The following is a 23,308-nucleotide window of genomic DNA, read 5'->3' as shown; positions in this document are numbered from 1 at the left end:
ATCCGTGAAGGAGTTTTGCAATATATCATTCACCTATTGGATTTATTTTGCAGCCTCATGAGAGGTTTTGCCTGAAGCATTGAGTTCAGTGGGTGATAAAATCCCAGCATTTTAACTGGAGTTGGATAAAACACACTTGGTGCAAGACTCAGGATGCTGCTCCTCCTGAGATGTAGTTCCTGCACAAAACTAAAGTTTGCATGTATTCTCCCTAGTATATAACTGGAAATAATTCTATTGAGGGTTTTCCTTTCCTCACACCCTTTTTGTATCTAAGTTTCTTTTGTGCCAGCTAGTGTGGCAGAGACAAGAATGTGCTGAGAAAAGATCTCAGCATGGTAAACTTGGCATGTTGAGGTTTATTTAACAGCTGGGATTGCCTTATACTGTGAGTCATGGACATGATCAGTGAAAGGAGGCTGCCCTTCCTGAAGGAATATAGGGAGTATAAGACTTGGAATATAATATCCTTTCTCTTGTAGTGTCAAAATGATCCACCTTTCAAAGGAGGGATTTGCTTGGGTACAGTCAGACCCTAGAGTACACAGGCCAGTTCAGAGAATGGATTTTCTCTCTGTTTCACTCCTGTATTTGCGTGAACAGCACTGGGTGTCCAGCACAAGGCATCCTTGCTGCCTGCTCAGAAGATTTCTAATAGAGATATTTACTTTGAACTTCAGTATTTTCACTTTGGAAGCCTCCTGGGGCCAGGATGTTAAAATCATTGACTGAACTAAGAAGTGTACACTTTTATAGTATTACATGCATGAAAAAAACTCTGTGAAACCCACTTGGCAGATCACACATCCAAGACTGAAGCCTGCAGCTTCTTGTTTCTTGTCAGCATTTCCCAAAGTGTGGTGGTGCAAGAAGTACTTGGAGCATGAACCTAAAACCATGCAACCTAAACCAATGTGGCTATGAATAGCCACATTGGTTTAGGTTGCATGGTTGAATGATGATGGCCATGAACAGCACAGCTCATATGATGCAAGGCGGGTAGAGGAGTAGGTAAAACACACAGGCAGCACTCCTGAGCATCCTGAATTTCCCTGGATTTGATTTTGAAGTCAGGCTATGGGCACATCTGTGAAAAGACTGATTAAAATGCAAGATATAAAGCAGATACTGAAACTTTCTGCAGTGCATCTTACAAATGAGCTTAAAAGAGACATCCAACTTGTCTTAAGTGAGAATTCCCAGTGGCCCTGCTCAGTGTGACTCCTGCATGGCCACATTAACTTGATGGAGTGTTCTGGATCCCTGTGGCATTCTCACACCTGCTCACGTGTTATTGTCTTCTATAAAAAGGGAGAAAAGAGGAATGTTTCAAAAATGGCTTTTAAATGTCCCAGAGGATTTAGTCATAAAGATGTGCTAAACTTCAGAAAGGTGTTATTTCAGCACTGGTCTGGGACCACGGTGTTTCTGACAAGGGTGGCTTTGGTCTTTGTGAAACATCATTGGGGGTCCCTAGATCTTCCTTGGGTTGGAAGGGACTGAAGACTCTGCTGGACTCCTGTTGTGGATAGGTGTGGTGCTGTATTTTGACAGTTCTGCCTTTCCTTGGACCCTTTATTTGTAGATCTATTTCGCTTGTTTCCCTGACAATCAGGTTCTTAGTGATGCTGAACCATACAAATGAAAAGAGTGGTGTGAAAATAGAAACAGAGACCTGAAAAGAAGGCCATCCTAATCTTTGTTCAAAATCTAAGTACTCTAGTCCCTCTTTTCTGCAGCAGCCTTTGCTAGTGGAGATTATCCTGAATCTAGAGGATCTCTGCTAGGGCAGAAGAGAGCAAAAACCCCCAAAATATCAGAGAACAAATATATCAATACTCTTCTTAGAGGAGGAGAACAAAATTAGAGTGTCCTTTTGAATCCAACTAGACTTTTCACCTAAACAGAAAAACCTTTCCACATAAAGAACCTTCAGGAAGTTAGTTAAAATCTGCTAAGATAAAATATATACCGCATCTCATTCTCCTCAAAAAGCCTTGTTATGTTCATTCCTATTAACTCTCTCCTCAGGGTATTTTGTGTGTCTGCAGAACATATTATGGCCATTTGGTTCTGAATGGTTTTGCAGGACTGTCACTGAATTTAAGTCAGAAAATGTCTAAAACTGTGAACATTCCAAAAATTATAACAAGACTGTTTCAGTAATATATAAGTCAGCAGATAGAAATGTCTCACTAATTCCCTGTCAGGCCAGGCACAGTTAGAGCTTGAAGGAGAAGGTAAGACATATTTTATTTGATGAATTCTGATAGAGCCATATCCAAATGAAGCTCTGCCAACATTTTCAATTTAATTTTGCCTTGCAGAACCCTTCTGAAAGTTGCCTCACTGCTGTTCAGTCATTAATTTCTTTCCAATAGCAGCCCTTTCACACTCAAAGAGAGACCTTGAAAACTGACACTGACTCTGCTTTATGCATAATTTTCATGTTATTTAGTCTTGAAAATCTGTGTGGCATCTCTGTGAATGTCCAGCTTCCTCACAGGTAAAGGATTTATTCATATCCCTGAGGAAGCAGAATGGGTGATTCTTCTACCAAGGAAGTACTAGAGGGTGAGGTAAAACTTCTTCAGGGACACCTGCAGTGGAAGAGTTAAAAGGCTTTGTGCTTATTGACTCAGATGGCTTTTATATCTAAGTAGAAATCCTTTCATTTTGAAGTCTGGTTCTCTTGCAAAGCTGAACATTTTATCCATGAATTTCCTACTGGACAAAGAAATGGTGAGCTCCTGTTTCTCAGGAAAATTAGTTGCTGGATTCATTATTGTCAGCTTTGTGCAAAATAGTTTGCCAGACATTTCAAGCATGAGGTAAAGTCCCTCCTGGGTCTGTGCTGCAGCCCGCACAGTGGGGGAAGATGAGCTTTTGAAAAAATTTCAATTTTTATTCATTAGCATGTATAAAAATAGGACATTTGATCCACCCCAAAGCAAACAGCCTGTGTGTACTGTGTCACCCAGCAGGAGTACAGGACAAAAGGGCAGAGATGCAAGACAGCAGAACTACACAGCTTCAGAGCAAGGGTCACCTGCCCCAGGATCCTCTGCCAAAAGTACCCACTGTCAGATGGTTGAAAGACAAGCAAATGTAAGATTTTCTGCCACCTTTATTATTTTTTCACATCCTTTTTCTCTTCAAAGTGTCTGGTGTTTTCTTGAACCCCTTAAAATTATTTGGAACAAAAATATTCCTTGGCAAGGCTTTCCACAGGCTGACCACCTGTTGCATTAAGAACCATCTCCTTTACCTCACCTTGAGCCTAGCCTCCTTCTCCTTTCATTTTATGGCCTTACATTTTGTATTAGAAGAGATGGTGAGTAATTGACACCTGTCTGTTTGATCCTGGCCACTTTTGTTTAGTGGATCAATGTCCTACTTCCACTAAAATAACCTCTTTCCAAATCATAAAGAGCACAGGAAAATCCTTCCACATGTGGAAGCTGTTCTGTAGCTGAGGTCATTGTAGTTGCCTTTTTCTGAATTATTTTAGTTGTAATCCAGCCTTCCTCAGATGAGGGAACAAGAACTACAGGCTATATTGAAGATGTGGAAGAGACAGAGATTCATACAATCACATAATTGATTTTCTGTGTTGTTCCTTTGTTATTGATAACATGTATTTTATTTTCTTCTGTTTTATTTTTGCTATTTTGACTCTTGTTGAGCTGATGTTTAAATGGACCTAAAATTAGAATATGCTAATGATAGTTGTTAGGTTTCAGTCCATAGTTTCCTATGTGAAGTTAAGACTGTTTTTTTCCCATGTGCATTATTGCCTAAATTGTCATTCTTTCTCATATTGCCCTATCGCTAAATTTTGCATGGCCCCCTAGCAATTCTGCCTAGTCTGCCCTCATTCTTACTGTCTTGAATAATTTTTTATCAGCAGAAAACTTTCTCACCTTTTGCCATTTATTTATGAGTGAAATGAATCTCAGCACAGTTCCCTGAGGAAATCAGCTGATGATCTCGCTCCACTGTGAATGCCCACACTTTGTTTTTTGTCTTGTAACCAGTTATTTTTCTTTGAAAGGACTTTTCTTTCACTCCATAGCCATACAACATTTGCATAGCTATGATTAAAAAGAGAAAAATCAGAATAAATCATCACCAGAAGCAAAATTTCTGCAGATCAAAAAACCTCCAAGCTGAGCCCAAACAATAAATGCAGTCATACAGCAGTTGTCATCCTAAGAGAATAATTGAAATTCACACAACCTGATCTCAAGATGTGATTTGTCATCCAGTACTCCACACAGGGCATCCGCTGGGCCATGGAATAAACTGCCAAGCATCTGTAAAGGGGCACGGCTACCCAGCTGCAGAGAAGAAAAATACGTGGGGGTTGTTGAGCAGTTTTGAGAGGGGGGAAGTTTGTATAGTTTGTGGGTTTTGTTTTTTCAGTGGGTTTTGTAGTGTTTTGTTTTTTTGTTTTTTTTTTTTTTTTTTTTGGTGGGGGGGGTTGCTGTGTATTTTTAAGTTCCCAAAACCATCTCCCTGCTTCAGATCTCTTAGTACCAACCTAAAGAAAAATGCCAAAGTCTGATCCTGATTCTGAAACACAGAAATTCTGCTGCCTCCTCTTCTTACAGCTTAGGGGGTATTTCTTAATTGCCTTCTTAATTGTCTCTTCCAGCAGCCTGTCCCCTTGCTGTCCTCTTGGTACATCCCATTTTCTCTATCTGTTCTAGCAACCATTTTTTCCACACTGATCTGGGGGACTTATTAATCCAGATGTTTCAATCATCTATACAGTGTCACCCACAGAGTTTTAATTCATTTAATAAGAAGTTTAGTAATTTAATTTGGCATTGAGTCTGGCTATAAGCCTTAGAATCTAGTAGGCAGCTAAGATCTACTGGGGTTTCTATAATGAGGGAGATGAAAGCTGGACTTCCAGTTTTCTCAACCATAAAAGCTTGTGTTCTAATGTTTAGGAAAAAATGGTTTGTGTTGAATTCCTGCAAAATGTTTGAATAGCTGCAAATCCTACAGAAATCATCAAGCAGAAGGATGCAGAAGACAATGTAAGATAAGGAGCTGTGCTAAATATGCTGGTGTTGTAACAAAAGCCAGAAGCAGAGTGGGGGGGGGGGGGTGAACTTGTGTAGTGGCCACAGTCTGCAGTGGAGGGCAGGGGAGGGTCTGGGGGAGGTTTTTAAACTCATGATGTGGGAGAAGAGTGTGATCCTGTGCATAGACCTTTCGAGTAGCTGTGCCTAGACCATACATTGCTTGCAGTTTGTTGGCTGCCCAAGTAAATGTGGAGATTTGAGCCTGACAAGGTGTGTTTTCCAAGCTCTAGCAGATGGTAGACCAAGGCTGTTCCTTCCCTGTTTAACTGCTTCCCAGTAAAACTCAATCTGGCTCACACTTAGCAGAGCTGTGCCGTGTTCTTGTGGGTCTTCTGCTCAGGAGTTGAGGTGGGTGGAGCAGAAGGTGGATGTGGGTCCTGATTTTAGTTGGATTAGTAAGACAAGGATGTGGCAGAGCTGGAAGTGGCAGCCAGGCTGCCTCACCTGTGGTCAGGCTGGCTGTGGGCACCAAGCTCTCTTCAGTCAGGCAAAGCCCTGTAAATCTGCAACCAGCTGGAGCTTGTTGGTAGGACAGACTTCTGCCCTGCTCAGTCCCTATCCTGATCTCCACCCTCAAGCTAAAAACATGAGCACCAGGCAGAATTTCTTGTCCAGATGGAGGTACAAATAATAGCTGTGTCAGTCCACAGGCTCTTTCAGCTGTTTATTTTTCTGGGGGAAGCACTGGAGTCTCAAAAGTGTTGACTCTTACAAGAGGAAGTACTGGGCATGCCCGTATGAATAAGTGATCTGTAATTGTGTGCCAGTGCTTCTACTGGCTTCAAGTGTATTTTTACAGGTGCCCCATCTGGGGAAAAAAATGGCCATGAATGAGACCCTAAATCATGCTAACTATTGCAGACAGCATATCTGTATGAAGTATTTAAAGATTAAAAAAAAATTCCCGGATTCTGAATTTACAAAACACCATTTCCTCCATCTGCACTCAGTGCTCATAATTTTGTTACACAACCACTTCATTCCTTCTCTGCTAATAGCTCCCTTTGAATGCTGAATTGCCTCATTAAGGTCTTTTATCCCATGAATGAAATTCTTCCTCTGAGTCAGACAGGCAGTCCTTTATTTTTCCCATTGATTTTTTGTTAAATATATCAGTCTGGTTCTAAGCATTCAATAAAGCAGTGTGGGAAGACTTCTGATCTTTGAAATTGTGTGGAGTAGATACACCCTTTTGTTTTAATGCTTTTATTTCATGAAACCTGGTGTTTAGTGGAAGCTCTTTGCCCCGGTTTAAGTGTATGGCTATGCTGTTTTCTTTCATGCAAAGACTCTTTCCTTTCTCTGCAAGAGGCAATGGCAATTCCAAACCCCTGATTCTGACTGCAATATTATCTTAGCAGAGTCACCTCTAATGAAGGGGGTCACACTTGTGCCAAACAGCTGGATGAGTTGGCAAAGAGTTGCATTGATTTGCTGAATGTCAGTCAGTGGAGAAGTTAGGAAGAAAGCTCTGCCTCATACTTCGATGTGCTAGAGCTTCTGAGCTGTTAACAGGAGCTAAATAACCCCTGTTATGATGATATTGTCAGCTGTAAATTCATCTCCCTAATTGATCTGTTGAGCAGACTTCATGTTTCTAAACATGGGTTTAAGTTGCTTCCTTCTGACTCACTGTTCAACAGTTTAAGTAATTGAATACAGCTGTTTTATTGCTCCCTTAATGAATGTGTAGAAACCATGAATTAATTTCTTAGTGTATCATGTCCCCATTAAGTGCAATATCTTTCAGGACCTGAAAGTCTGGATTTGATGATGAAATAGTTGTACTATGTTGGACAAGCTCCTGAGAAAGGAAGGCCAGAAGACTCTTTGATTTACTGCTCATGGCTTTAAGGAGAGGTGAAGGAACTCAGATTATGGGTACATCAGAAAACTTGCAAGGAAAGTTCAGGCCATCTTCAGTCCAATGTGTTATAGAAGAGAAGAGCAGTTCGTTCCAGTATTAATTTCTGAATGTGTTTCTGATGTGTTTTATGATGCTGCATAAATTACTTATCCATCTATGCTAAAGCTGACAAAAAAGTTGTAAGATGCCCAGTCATTAACTAGAGTTTCAAGCAGATCTTATCTGTACTATCACTGAAGAAATATGTCAGTCTTTGCTGTGATGTTACTCAGGGACTACATCTGGCTGACCAATGTACCTGTTACCATGCAGTATCTGAGCTTGGAGGAACAATTAGCAGCGTTAGATCTGATGATGGGCAACCCAACAGGGCCATAAGGCTGTGGTCAGGGGACTGGTGCAGCTCCTTGGCGTGGCATTCCCTGTTCTTAGTAAAAAGCCCTTCCACAAGAGCATTTTGCTTTTCCAAACCCAGGATCGATGCTTCATATATGAGTCAACAGCTGTTGAGCTGAACTTGAAGCACTCCAGCCTGTGCCAGCAAACTGGCAGTAACAACATCATATCCCACAGGCAATGGAAGCAAAACAGCAGTGGGTTGGAGGCCTGGCAAAAGGGGGGAGTTGCTGCTGTGCAGCCCAAAATCAGAGGCCCAAAGTTAATTTGTGCAGAAGTGTTTTTTTGCTAAGAACACTGTAAGCACTTACAAGTACATATGGCCTCAGCATGCTGGACATGTGAAACACCCCATAATAAAGTCAAGTGGATTCTTATGGCTGTTACCCAGTACAAAAGAAAACCTTGGAGCTGGCTTCCCAGCTGACATAAAACAAATCTGGATGGCATTATTGAAAAAAATGTGCATTGGACTCGGGGAATCAAATGCTGTCACTCAAATCCTGTCTTTGTGGGTGGCCGTGTGGAAGCCAAACTGCTTCCTGCTTGCAGGCTTTGAGTAATGACCTCACCTTGCTGGGAATGGGGCAGCAACACTGGAGTCAGTTGAGCTACACCAGTTTCCACCTGATGGGGATCTGGAAGGTGGTGATTGGTGCATTTACTGCTGCCTGGCAGGCGTGAGAAGGGACATTTGTGCTATTTACAAAATGTGAATCATATTTGCAGAGTATGATTTCCATTACTGTTCAACATGATAACTTTCTCCTGTGTGCCAAAGCATGGTGGGCAGCACCAAGGGAGTGCTGCAGAGGCAGAGCTGGGAGGTTGATGTAACATTGCTTGGGGAATGGAGGGCACAGAGGGAAGAGGGAAGGAATCGGAACTGCTTTTCAAGGCAAGCAGTGAAAACTAACCTAAAGGAGAGTAAATACAAAGCAATAGGTGAAAAAATGAGAGTAAAGAAACAGATGAATCAGAGAATAGGTCAGGTTCTTTGGAGTTTTGAGCAACCTGTGTTGCTTGTAGTGGAAGGTGGTCCTGCCCATGGCAGGGTGTTTTTAATTAGATGATTTTTAAGGTCCCAAACTATTCTATGGTTCTGTGAGATAAGACTGGTTTGATGCTCAGGAATTTGCCATAATCACTTATTCTGTTATTGCACCTTCCTGCCATTAACATGCCTTGTCTCAATGTGTCTGGGGTGGAGACAGAAGGGGATAGATTGGCTTCCTGAACTTGTACATGGATTCTTTTATGTTAACTTGTTTTTACAGTGAAGAAAAGGCCTTCAAAGCCAGCTGACCCCAGCATGGTTGTTTGGACGTCTTCTGAGGAAACAGAAGATCAGCACTGGCATCGACACATCTCATGCAGAAAGGTTATTTCTAAGCTTGTCAATCACTCCTATACATGAGGTCTTTTTCTTGCAGCTGGGTCTAGGGTGCTTCAGAGAGGCCAGAAATATAAGATGATCCAGTGAAGAAAGTACTTAAAGGCTTAAGACTCACTAGTCTTAGAAGTTAGTGAGCTGGTTGGCATGGATAGGTAGTGAGCAAACATCTATTTTGCCTTTTTATAACCTTTGATGTCCCTAAGCTGTATTTATGTGACTGTCCTCTTGCATGCTTTGCATTAGCCTGATGGCTGCGTTACTGTGCAGTGCCTCTGGTATTCCCCAAAATTCAGGATCTTTGGGAAACCTTCCCTGTAATCCTGGCTCCAGCTTGATGTGGCCAAGCAAAAACAGGGAAGCTTGTAAAAGGAACCTGACTTCAACAGAGAATCCCTCTGGACAAAAAGAACTGCCTGTGAGCAAGTTTAAGTGTGAAGGTATTTCAGTGTGGTTAAAACATGCAAAATGGACCTGGTCCATTTTAGTTGTACTGTAAAAAATGGTTGTGGCTTAAAATGCTCTGACACTGAGGTTTAATTTGTAGAAACAGAGTTTGCTAAAGCCATCCCCTCTCATGGTGGCCTGCTGAGTTGTAAGGCAATTGCAGTTACCTACACAATGTATAAATAAACTTGCTCCCCTGACTGTAAACCATGACTCCTGGAGACTGAGCAAGCTGTGAAAATAACTTGGTCAGTTAGGGATCTTTTTGCAGTTTGTTTTCATGAACAGTAGTTGATGTAAGGAAATAGTATTGGTTTACAGTTTAGAAAATCTAGATTTGGTAGGAAAGTTTGGAAAAATTGTTCTGTCTGCTGTGCTTAAGTCTGGGATCACTAAACAAAAGACTTCCCTCCTTCCAGATATCATAATGCTGCCCCTTGCAAACACTGTTGTAGCAGGATGACCCAGCTCCTTCTGGAAGTCTGCAGAGTAGGATTTATTGTCCTCTCTCTGTTTGCTGCAGCAGCACTTAAAGTCTTTAGGGCTTACGTCAGCTTTATGTTCATGTTGTGCCCCTTGAATCCCGACTGAACATTCAGATGGTTCATACTAACTAAAAGGTTGCTTCAATGAGAAAACAACGAAGTCACCATTGCATAAATACATAGATCTCTTCTCTTATGTTTCATGTTGGCCTTTGGCTTGCACTCATCACTGTGGTGTCCGAGTGTCTGGCAGCAGAACATTAAACTGTGTGGGAGTAACATAACAGGTGATCGGTGGCTTGGCTTCCTCTTCTTCCTCATGCATATGAAAAGGACCACTTAGAATTTGTTATGTAAACACAGAGTTGTATGTTTATCTTTGAGAAGCAGTTTTGGTTTTGCATTTGCCAGAGAAAGTGATGACATTTGCAGTTGTGTGGGTAATTTCTTATGAACTCTGGTGTGAAATTTGTCCCTGGTTAAATGAAGCTGACAAAAACCCCCTAAGCTACTGGCCTAGCTGGCTTTAGCCTTCTGTATATGTCATTGGCTCCCCTAGTTTGGAGGACTTGATCGGGGAGGCAAAGCCTCTCCCGTGTCTCCCCATCCCCCTTCTTATTGTCCCCTGTGAATATATTGAAGGGAAATGCCATTAACAATCATCTCTAGGAAACTTTCCACACCTTTACTTCTTCCTGCAAGCTTGGCCACGGAGGTGGATAGAGCCAATTCAGCTTTCACCATGCCCTTGCTCAGAGCTGTGCCTGCCAAGGAAGGACCCCACAGGATTTGACTATTGTGGAGTAGATGCATTACTAGGAAAAAAGAGACAGGTTTTACGGGAATGAGGCTGTATCTTTACTGCTCAGTCACTTGGGAAGTCTGTAAAAACTTTCTGAAAGTACCAGGCTCTTCCCAAAGCACCACTTGATCTAGTGTATTTTCAGATTCAAAGTGAGTCTATAAAACTTATCCCTGTACAAGGACCACCCAACACTAACAGTGTGCAGAGAAATTTCTTTTTATAGTTTAGTGCAAGGGTCAGATGGCTTTGCTATGGTTCAGGTTATCCACCCAGAGCAAGCATGCTTTTTTTCTAAGCATGAGACACATTAGTTCTTTCTATTACCCAGACCTCTAGACAGAACATAAAATAGATGGCATGAAATAGCATAGAAGATATTAAAGACGGGAGGAAATTAAGTATTTTCTGTCTTGTATTCTTGAGCTATAGAGTAATGGATTTCTAGTGCAAGTTCAGCTGCTAATGCACACATAAGAAGGGAGGGCAAGCAGTAGAAACCTCAGACTTTGTCCTGTAAGATACAGAAAACCCAGTCAAGGAAAAAGCAACGCAGAAGTGCTTTTGCAATATATATTTGGTGATTAATTTCCTACCAGGGAATTAGCTTTTATCTACTTCCAGAAAATGTTAGTAAACTGGATTTAACTTAATCTACTTAGAATTTGTGACCCTGTCAGTATCTGGCATATTGCAGGATTTTCTCTCTTTGTTTGAGAATGACCCATAAGACCTTAAATCTGTATTCTTCCTTTTTCATATTTAGAAAAAAAGGAATTCCTGTTCAACTTCTGCATTCTGTGCTATCATCTGTCTCTGTTCAGATTCTATGGAATAGCTAGGGGATTAAGAATAACAGACCTCACACCTACTTAAACCAGAAAGAAATTAAGTTTCTCTCCCTTTTTTGAAAGGCATAAATTCTGAACATTGGATTCCCTCAGAGTGGGGATTAGATTATTTGAAGGAGTGCCTTGTAGCATTGTGTGTTTTTTAATTTTAATAAAAAATTTCCAGCAGTCAGTTTTGTAATCTTTCTTATTTTGTACTGTTACAGCATATTTTATTATTGATGGATTGCTCCTTTTCCCCCTGTGTTACTTGTTTTGCCCCAGCTGTCCATCTCTCCAAAGATCTGCCCCTCTGTTCCCTCTTCCTCCTCCTATTGAATGTCAATCCCTCCCCAAGCCTGCCTCTTTCTCTAGAAACTTCCCTATCAATCTTGTGTCCTTCGAAACCCCATTGGTTTGTTTAAATTATTCCCCTCCCCACAGCCCCCTATTGGTTTAAACATTGTATTCCCCGCCTTGTGTTCCACCCTCAATTTTAGAGACTGCTTGTAAATATGCTGTCTCCCTTGAATGCTTAGGAGCCCTTGCATTTGGATTCCTTTTTTAGGACGTTTTCCACTTAGTAATTAATACTCATCCTTATATAACACTTGTGACTGGAAGCACAATGCAAGGGTATAAAAATGGGCAGCCTGCCCTGTTTAAAGGAGGTCTGATGGACCTGCTTCCTGAAATTCTGTAGTGCAGAGGAAGTTAAAAGTTACGTGTCAAATATTATACTCTTGGTCTGTTGCATTCAGTGACTATAGCCAGTCTTTTAACTGTTATAGAATTAAAGGGTAAGTATTTTTAGCAGTTTTTATTGATAGCTTTCTTAAACTTCTCATTCAGATGTTTTGTGATCATAAAGAAAGATGGAATGAGTTTCTATCTGATTAGTGAATAAAAATTGTCATATGATCATGCGTATGCATGCATTTAGGGCCAGTGCATTATTTCCAGTAGCTAAAGGTTGCCTGACTTTCATGATTACTCTGGAAGTCAGAACAACTTTCCATTTGTTGGCTGAGGAAAATGAATATATTTCATTTGAGCTGGATTCAGTCTTGACAGGTGATTTATCATTGCCCAAGTATTTTTTTACAGTTGTTAAATTTGTGAAGTCATATCCGTAACATAAATTAAAAGCTTCAAGTAATGTCTCAAATGCATGGATATTATTTTATGTCTACAGGAAATGCAAAGGAAAGAAATGCAAAATAATAGAGATGGAAAATCCCATTACTTGACTTACCCTCAGCAACAAAGTAAGTTTCCTTTCTTTTACTAGATGGATGTAAACTCAGTCCACAATCAAGCTTCTTGAAATACTCAGTAGTTTTGTTTTCTGTATTTTGCTCTCTAAACGTACACACCATTTATGTAGCTCATTATGTGTGTAAAAGATCCTGGGAAAGATTTGAGACTGAGTGATCCATGCCAGCTCTGATTTCCGCATCAGTAAATTAGTTGGGGCAGAGCTGGCATTGAAACGTGGGATGTCTGTATTATCTGAAGTGGAGCATTTTTGGTTGTTCCTATCTTGAAAAAAAAAACAACAAAACCCAGGCTTTTGAAAGGGCAACTGTTTTTTCAGTATTTTCTTCTGGACATCCCAGTATCTCTGTGTGTGTTGGCAGCAGAAGACTGTGAATGTCTCTTTTGGAGACCTCTCGCAGAATTCTGTTTTCATTGCAGGTGACTGAGCCCAGGACCAGCATGAGGTCTTAGTGTCCTTGGCTGTCTGTGATTGAAGTATTGTGAGCTGTAAGCCTCTAGAAGGTTAAGGAGGCAACTCTGCTCTTCCCTACACACTCCTCTGGTCAAGGAGTGCAGATGCCAGCATTGCTGCAGCTGGGTACGATTCCTGAGGGAGGTGCAGCTAGCAGGGGAGCACAATATCAGGACAGCACAAAAGGGAGGACAGGTAGAAAGACTGTGACATACACCTTCTCCTGATGGAATAGGGGAAGTTGTTCTGAGTGAAGAAGAAGTGAACTTAGCCTGCACTCTCTAATGGCAGGTGACCAGTCTGTAGCACCTGTTTTTCAGCCTGGTAGTGCTACAAACCAGCTCTCAAGAGATCCATACCACGGTATGGAGTCAGACTTTTCCCTGATGTATCCAAAGCTGTCAAGGGAATGTGGGTTCAAGACTGAACATGGGACAGAGATCAGGGAATTCCAGGTGAGTTCACCTTGTGCCCCTACTTGGCTGCTAAGGGTCCCTCCTGTTCTTCTTTATCCTCGGGTGACCAAAAGGTTCTGGCCATCTACGCTATTTCTGACAAACCTATTTACTGCTAGGAACAAGAAAGAAACTATTTATTGCACAGTAAAGAGAAACTCGGCCCTCTATACACAAAATTATTTTACTGTGCCTCAAAAGATAATCAGATTTGTGTTTTAAAGGAGGAGACTGGTGGAAGGGGTTTCTCTCCACAGCAGTCTCTACCAGGCAAGTACCATCTGCAGTCTTTTCCACGTCCAGCCCCTTCCACTGCTTTGCATAATGAATGGCATTGTCAGGAACAGTTCCCTGATGTTGTATAGTACTAAGGAAGAGACTGTCTTCTCCTATACTTAACCTTGGTGATTTTTAACCCAGCCATTAGTCCTCACAAATGATATTGTTTTCCTTTTTAGCATGAAGTAGGAAGGCCTTTTGAAAACCACAGCATCCGTTGTAAGGATGGACATATTCATCACTTAAGCCTGGGGCTCAGCTGTGAGCACAAGAAGAACTTCAGAAGCCAAAATATATTTGGGCAAACCCTTTTGTGTAATGGTTTCCTCAGAACTCCAAGCTGTAGTCAAACATTTCATTAAAATGCTCTGGGAATGCACAAGAAAGCTCTGGACTATAATGATTGCCTAGGGAGTTTCATTTAAATCTTCAGCCTAGATTGTCCTTAAAGCCTACTGTATTACATGAAAGGTAGCAGAGTCCCTCAAGGGAGGGTCACAGGCAATTCAGATTCACGCTAGTGAGTTCCCGCACCTCCTGGAGCATTCCAGCAGCCACAAACTGAGCTGGATAATACCCTTATTACTCCATCTCCTCTTCATGCATGCTGCAGCCAGCAGACACTACTTGCCCTTGTGTTGGTTAAAGTGGCATTTCTGGTGCATGTCCTCAGAAGCAGAGAATGTGCCTTGATGATTTTGTTAAGAAAAATGATGCACTGATGTAATTCTTACTGTTAGTTTAGCCACAGCCCTCTCTTACCAGCCTAACTGCCAGTTATACCAGTAACACCCGTCTGTCTAACAATCTGTCCATCAGTCCTCTCCTCTGTGGCACCCATCTTTTCTGACACTCCAGAAAGACACAGGGACTTGTTCTAGCTCATGTTTTCACCAGGGCAGCAACATTTTATCCTCAGCTTCCCTTGGACTTCGTTCAGTGCAGATACCTGGTGCAGCACTGACAGGAGGAAACAGTCACAAAGCCAGAGCTCAGATGCAAGAGCAGGTCTTGCAAGCTCCAGCTTTTAGTCTGGCAGCACAAAGAAATGTGGTGGTTCAGTTTTCTGTGACTATGTTAATTTGTTTATTAGTAACCTGGGCAAACTGTAACTCTATTAGTAACTCTGGACAAAGCATTTAGTGTAAATTGATTAAATAATGGTATGCTGTTCCCTGGTTATCTTGGTCACATGATAGGCAGGCTATTTTCAAGTGACTTTTCTTTCCCCTTAACAAGCAGAATAATTCAAATTAATTGCTTCCAGAAACAAGAGGAACTGTAGTGTCCCCAGTTATTCATACTGCTCTTCCATCTGAGCGTTGCTGCTGTGGGCATGCAGTTGTTCTACACATAGGATATGTTTTCTTTCAGGACCATTTTATCCTTGGCAACTTGTCAATCACCTGGAATTAAATCTCTGTTCCACTTTCCATTATTTCACTAATCATAATGTCTTTTCTAGATCCATAATTGTTCTTCATGGGTTATAAAGCCAGCATAATTTGCTACATTGAAAAACACTCATACTGATTTATGTGCTTTCAGTTATGCACTGTGCATTTCATTTTAGGTTTCTGGGGGTAGAAACCTCTCCAACCTGAGCATGTGCTGTGCACAGGATCTCTGCTGCTTTTCTCTTACTCCTGCTATGGAGATAAGTATGTTCGCTTTCAGAAATGTTTCTCAGGCTTAGTTTTTTCTTGACACTCTGCCCTCCACAGTCACTTCATTGCCTTGTGGCATGCTGGGGCTAATTTCATGGCTTGTTCTGTGGTTGTGGAATATCTGCTGTTTCCCAGGATGTCTGTAAAACAAACTGACAAACCATCTTGGTGCTTAGCACACCCCACAGTTTCCTTCTGTGCTTTGGCAAGTAGCAAAAGCTACTTTAGTAGCCTTTGAAACCCATTAATGTGCACCTCCCTCTGATCAGCCCTATTTGTGTTGTGTCTGTGTACCCCATGTTATGAATAAGAAGCTTGACTAGGTCAATAATCAAGCAGCAATCAATTTATTATTTAATGTGGTAAAGTATGAGCAATACAGCGCTGGGTACAGTGGGGGAAGTTTTCCCTCCAACTGCACACCGATAATTGATGGTTACAGGTATTTACAGGGGTACTCTTCAGGGTTTTTTTCAGCAGTTTCTATTTCCAATCTTTTACTTATCAGCAATTTTTTTTCCAAATTATTACATCACAATTCTATACACTATTGTGATTTTAATTTCTCAGGATGTATCTCAAAGGAGTATCCCCAGATGGTGACAGTCCAGTTTCCGAAAGAAGAAGGACGAATCCCATCTGGTGGGGTCCAGCTCCCCAGATGTGGGTCCACCTTTTAATTGCAGAGACTATAAATCTCATAACAGTGATGTCCAGCTTCCCTTTGGTCAAAACCATAAACCCTTGAGGTGATGTTCATCTTCCTTTCTCAAGCTGTATTTTTCTGCTTCAATAAGGCATGAGATAAGCGTATTTCCTTTATATATATTCCAAAGCTACAGTTTCAAGGATACAAGTAATATTCTAAAATTATACTTCAAAAGGTTATTATTGCAGAGCTTTTTATGGATTAAATGCAAGCAAAAACAACATCTTTAACACCTTAATTCCAATGCTCCTAAATCAACCAGGGTTAATTGCAAACAAAAGATAGGTTCAAAGGCCTTTTCCCATGCTTTATTTTCCTCAGTTATTATTAGAATTCACAGCTCTCCCATTGTCGGTATCCACACATTTCGCATTCATAAATACACACGTCGCCTGTTTGTACCTGACACGAAATGCAGCTTTGCATCTCACACCCATAATCAACATTAAGTACAAATTTAATTCCATATTTTGTGAAATTACTGCTCTGACTTGGAGATGGTGCTGCAAATCCTGCTTGTGTGGTTGCTCTTCCCTGATGTTTCATAAAACCCAGTTCCTACCTGCCACTTGATCATTCCAATTTAGAGGTCGCAGTGGCACCATGGGGTTAAAGGAATCTTGTAATGCATGTCAAGATTTAAAATCCCTGTAAAACAACAGAAAAATATTGTTTCCTGTCCTGACATGTTACTTACTGCCTAATTGTCATGGTTTGGAATGGGAGGAAATTTAGGGAAGTGATGCAAAGCTTTTTGTGTAACTGTCTGTTGAACCACTGAGAAGCTGGACACGCCTCTGTGAAACACACGTGTTAAAGACATGGAGGTGGATGGAGCCATTTCAGCTTGGCACCAAAAACCCCGGGAACTCTCTTTCCTTTCCAGTTGGTGAGGAGGTGGCAGGCCCCGTTCCCGGCCCCCGTCTCGGCCAGGCCCGGCCAGGCCGGGCGGTTCTGCCGTGGGCTGGGCCCTTTCCCCCCTCCCCGGGCCGTCCGCCGGCCCCCATTGGCTCCGGCCCCAGCAGCTGCCGGCAGGAAGGCGGGGGAGGCTGCAGAGCCGTGGGCGGAGGGGGGTTGGCCGCAGCTGTGACGATCTTATCATCAGATCCCCTCCCGCCAGCGCGGCTGGGACCGGAGAGCTCTCCCTGCAGCCCGTGCAAAAAGCCAAAGACCAAGCATGAGGGCGATCCTGCACAGCCAAGCCGCTGCTCCCGCCACAAGTTACCGGCGGGTCGGGTGGGCCCTGGGCGGGGTGCTAACCCTTTCAGTGCTTCAGTCCTCCCTCACTGAGGGAAAGGAACAAGATGCAAGCATGTAAAAGAACAGCAGGAAGACATCAAGGTCAGTGAGGAAGTCCCAGATGGAAGGGAAGAGGAGATGCCTTGTTTTCTGCTGAAATCCTCTTGTAAGCTATATGGAAAGGACTCTTTTTCCTTATAGAACATGAAACTATGGAGAGATGAAAGTGTTCAAATTGATAACGAGCAAAAGCCTTGATGCTAAGATAAGCAGATGTTAAAATAGCTGTGATCCCATGAAAAGTTTGAACGGAGGAAAAGAGTAGTTCTGTGCCTCCAAGAAAAGAAGATGATCTCTGTTCCCAGAGATAAAGATGATTTTTAGAAATAGATAATAAGAACTTTTGCCTTTGAACAGCTCATCTTTAAAACAATACCCCATAATTTGACATAGCCCATCGACAAGCTGTAGGAAGACTTGTGGCAATAGGAAAAATTTGACAAGAGCAAAGTTCCCTGGGCAGCTGTTATTTGCGACAAAATTGAGAACCATGAGAAAAGTGGTTTTTTTCCTCTTGTAGAGAAATCTCCATAATCTTAACAAGGAGAACTTCTCTCCCTCAGTGAACTGAAGTATGACTATTTTAGAGGTGGTAAACTGACTAGAAATTTTAAGTTTCGTTTCTTTACATTGTCAGTGGGAAAGAAAAGGATGTGGGGCGAGGGGAGGTGTTCTGAAGGGTTTGTTTTGATTCTTACTACTTTTTTTCCTTCTAGTTACTTTTAATAAAATTTTCTTTATACCCTCTTTAAAGTTTTGAGCCTGCTTTGCCTTTCTCCTAATCCTATATCACAGCAAGAAGTGTTTTAGTGATTAGCCAACACCAAACCCACCACATTATTTAGTGCATTAGCCAAGAAAATCTCAAAATTGAAGAATCTTAAATTAGCAAACCAAAACCACTACACTAGTACAAATTTTTATGGGCCATGAGCATTTGCTAAGTTTTAGTCTCTGTGAAATCTAATAGGTTTGTTCAGTGTGGCTTTGGAAAATATGCTCGTATCCTGCTTCTTTCCTGGCAACTTTCCTCCTCCACGATGTAGTGCTTATCTCCCAGGGGAAGTGGATAGCAGAAAAACCTTTTTTTTTTTGAAAGCACCATTTTCTTCTCCCTCCAGGTTCTTGAAAAATGGCATTCCATAGACCTGGTCCACTTAAGAGCACATTACTGTTTTTGAGCCAAAATCTGTTGTGTTAAACACAGTAAAGCTCTCTAAGGCAAGCTTTTTCCAGTAGTTGTGCTCCTGTAGGTCAGGAAGGCTGGATCCAGCCCTTTGATGAAGTTGGTGACTCCTGCCACAGTGATCTCTGCCTTGTAGATCTGAGTGAATCCTGAATAGCCCAGAAGTGAATTGGAAGCTGTGGACATGAGACCCCTGGAAATCCTCTTTCTGCTTTTTTTTCCCTTTTAAAGTGTGTCTGGGCTAGGAGATAAAAATGTTTCTCAGCTGTCAGGGACTGCTGCCTCATATTTCTGTTAATGAAGACTGTGCTGGTCTCTCACTGAATCTTTGCTAGTGAATGAGGTGCTGTTCAAGTGACCATCTGGGCCTTGGTTTAAGCCACATGCTAAGCTCTGTGTCTTACCTGTGCACTCAGGCAGGGGGAAGGTTCACGTGCACACTTTTAAGTTGATGTCTCTGTTATTACCACCTGTTTCCCATTTCTTGCATCAGAATATGAAGAGGCATGAATTATTTAGCGGAAAATGTTTCTGGATCCCTTACTTGCCTGAGATTATTGATGTCATGACCCCTGGGGAGGGAAAGCTGAATAGTAGTGGCTGATAAATGGAAACTGTTTCTCTTTTATTCTCCCCTGTCACTTTCTCCCTTTTCCATTTTCCACTAATGCATACAGACAGTTTTCTGAAGCATTCATTGTTACCTGTGTTGGCATCTAGAGGCTCTACCTAAGTTCCTGTACTTCTTGTGCCCAGGTATACATGGGGAGCCTAAGGACTGAACAGGACATAGACAGAGATGGGATGGTCCCGGAAAAAAGGGATCACTGTTATGGTTTTATAAGTAAAACACTGCAATAGTGGGGGCATTTTATGATGGATTATCCTAGTTATTTGCTGCTGTGATCAGTTGTCACAGACATCTTTTATGGAAAATCCTTTTCTTAGGATTTTTCCCCCTGAGAAGCTGAGAGGCCTCAGGGACAAAATGTAAACGTTGATTATCTGCTGTGGATGGAATGCAGCAGATGGATCTTTGGTTGGCCCTTGTTGGATGTTTGTAATTAATGGCCAATCACAGCCCAGCTGGCTTGGACAGAGAGCCGAGCCACAAACCTTTGCTATCATTCCTTCCTTTTCTATTCTTAGCCAGCCTTCTGATGAAACCTTTTCTTCTATTCTTTTAGTACAGTTTTAATATAATATATATAATAAAATAATAAATCAAGCCTTCTGAAACATGGAGTGAGATCCATGTCTCTTCCCCAATTCAAAAAGCCCTGTGAACACTGTCACAGTCAATCATTTATCTACTTGTCTGATGGCAATTAGGAAAATATGGTATGTACAGTAAGCTAAGAACTGTGCTTCAGAAGCCATGGAGGTATCAGAGAAAAAACAAAGATTATATATGAACTTTTCTCATGCAATTTTCCAAAGGCTGTTATACAATTCCCAGTTCTAGCTCCAAACTCCAGAAATATGATGCTTCTGGCAAAAGATCAGTTTTCTGTTTACAATGAAGTGTTCATCTCTAGTAATGGGACTGATCTGAGGTTGCAAACTGCAGAATCTCTCATCTGAAATTCCCAGGATGAAGGGATCAGGCATTCTGCTTGTGATGCTCTCTTAGTCAGACAAAAGAATCAAAATAATACCAGCTTTTGAGGTAATTTTGTTCCCATTTTCCTTGATTTTAGTTATGTTTCCTTCTAGATTTGAAAGGTTTTTAATTTGGAATTCTGGCAGATATCCTTAGGAAATTTCAGTGGTATCTAAAATATGCTTGAATCTCTTTCTTATTGCTTTTATTTGTGAGGGCTAGGGATGCTATCCAGGCTGGAAGTATTTTGAAATATTCCAAGTCTGAGATGAAACAGTTGTGGTGCTTTTATTGAGATTTTTCTGGGCCAAACCACTATAAGATGAAAAAAGGATCCTATAGGAAGAGTTTTGTATTTTTCCTAAGATTTTAGTGCTCCTCCTCCAGTACCACACAGCATCTAGAAATTCAAATTTTCCTTAAAAATGGAACAAAGATAATGACCTCATGTAGGAATTTCACTACAGTGTGGATGAAACATAAAGCAAGGATGAGCAGTATAGTGCAGTGCTGATTCCAAAGGGCTCCTGATTTTTTAAAGGTTTTCTCCTGTGTGTTTGTCTTGATGACACAGCTCAGAATTTCAGCTGGATGTCCAAATTCTGTGCTTCTTACCATCACTGCATGTGTGTAAGGGCTGGAGAGTGAGTTACGGACAAGCAAAGGAATCTCGCTCTGGATTTCTTCCAGTGCTCCCCACACATCCTGTTGGCTGCAAATGCCAGTGGGAGCCCAGACATCAGTAGCTCCTCATGCTATGCAACGCATTCCCTAAAAGCCTTCAAAAAACCCTGCAAGAGCAGTGCTTGATGGTTTGCTTCACCCCCCAAAAGTCCAGGATTCACCTCCAGAGGGTGCTGCAAACTTGCTGTGGTCACCAGCCCCGCGGTGTGCAGGAGGGAGCTGCTCAATAGAAATTTCACTGCGGTTAGGGGCCATCAAAATATGTAAGTAATATTTTAGCTGTCACACTGATTGCACAACATGTTGTTTTAGGTATAGCTTGTATGCACTTTGAAGTAAAAAAATTCAGGTGGCAGCTGTCTTTTTTTAATATGAGATTATTGTGCTTGTTGCGTGAATGTGATCTGCATGTATAAGCAGCAAAGGGACAGATCCAAGTCAGTCATGAAAAGAAAAAAACGTTTAATACAATTCTTGGGGCATCTTGCTTCTCTGCTGATTTGCAGCTGAATAGATGCTGTACAGGCAAACATTCATACAGTGAAAATATACAGAACCAGAATTCTAAGGAGTGCTTACAACACTGTGGTAACCCTGTTCCTGACATTACTGAGAGACACTTCTTCCCCACCCTAAGTAGTGTCCAGAGCAGGCAGAAGCATACAGATGGGGAATTAAGGCATGGAGAAGAAGAGAATTTTGAGTGCTAGAGACAGTGGATAAGTTTATAGTATTAGAAAAGTGTTGCTTCTTAGTGTTGTTTGTAAGACCATGTTGGAAGCATGTGGCAGACCTACTGATCTTACAGAAGGACAAGTTTTAGGATGACACTAATGTCATGAGTGTTGCTGTGTTCTTTTGGCCTGCCCGGATTAAAATGGCTGCAGGAGAGCACAGCAGCTGTGAGGCATGATGTTGACTGCTGCCCTGCTGCTGGCCATGTTCCTCAGCACTTTCATGGCAGAAATCCTTCTGCCTTCATGACCCCTTGGTTTTGCTCTCATCCTGCTCAGGATGAACTGAGGGGCTTTGCCAGTACAGTGCTGAATCCCTGTCTCTGCGCTGGAATTGCCCCACTCTGCATACTGGATTTTGTCTTCCTGGCTGCCCATGGCTGTTGGTGACAGAATTGGCAGGAAGGGCTGGCCCTGTCCCAAGGCGTGCCCCCCTCCAAGCTCGCTGGGGTCCCAGAGCTGGCCCAGCATACTGCGTGCTGGCTATGCTGTGCTGAGCTGGTGTTAGCTGTAGGTGGATTACTGCCCTCCTGTGGGTGCATCCCTTCCAATGTGCAGGTGCTGCCCTGTGCAGTCCCTGCACCTTCTGGACAGACGTGGTGAGGCTGAGCTTGTGAGATAGCTCTGAGGAAGTCCAATGCCAGGACCTAAAAGCTGTTTTAGCCACAAACAGCTCAGCTGTGCTGGAGTGGGAATGGGCAATTTGCTCCAGGCTGTCTTGGTGTGTGGGAACCACAAGCAGTGCTCAGAGGAGCTTCCTGCTCCGGCAGGGCACTGCTTTTTCCCCAGTCCCAAATCCAAGGCAGGCTTGACCAGAGCAGCTAAAGCAGTAAGAGAGTGTGTTGCAGCCAGCCAGGGTAAGTAGTGGAGAAGCAGCCAGCAGGTCTTGGGTGGCAGGTCACTGGGATGGTCATGCACAGCTTTTTCATTAGCTGGAATTCAAGTCCTGTGGAAAATGGATGCTTCAGTAGTTGCTTTTGGTCTAATGGCTTGACCAAAAGTGGGTACTGAAATTTATCATTAATTTATGATGTGTTCCAAATGGTTCATTCTGAAAGTCAAAGCATTTTATTTCAGCTTGATTTGACCACATCTGCTGTATCAATCTTAGTGCCTCAGGCTTCCCTTCTCATTTGTGGCTGGATTCATCTCCGTGGTACGCAGCAATGGTTCAGTGGGGGTGACATCCTACAGCATCTTCTCAGATTAAATCCAAGCAGAGAATGTAGGGAAAGGAAGAGATAAAGGAAAAAAGAATGGAAGAACATGAGACATCACTTTTCTGAGACAGCATTGTGTCTGAGGCAGACAGAGATTAATAAAAAAATTGACCTAAAAAGAAGTGTTCTCAAATAAGACAGCTGAAGTGTTTCAATTCAGTCAACAAGACCTGGAACAAAAGCTTTCAGTTTGGTTTTCTGGTTAAAATAATAATAATAAAAAAAAGACAACAGCATTTTTGTTCAGAAGGTATTGGAAGAAAATACCCAACCAGCCCTTCTGCTAGCACAGAAGGAAAGTTTCTTTCTCTGAGCTAGTGGCAAATTTTCCTACACAATTCTGGTCTTGCAGATAAGATTCCTCTTTTGCCTTCCTAGTTAATTTGGGCTTCCTCAGTGAAACCAGTGGCATGGGTTTTGAGGG

This window comes from Melospiza melodia, chromosome 3, assembly GCF_035770615.1.
Source record: "Melospiza melodia melodia isolate bMelMel2 chromosome 3, bMelMel2.pri, whole genome shotgun sequence".
Classification (NCBI taxonomy): Eukaryota; Metazoa; Chordata; class Aves; order Passeriformes; family Passerellidae; genus Melospiza; species Melospiza melodia.
Note: the sequence above shows the minus strand (reverse complement) of the source record.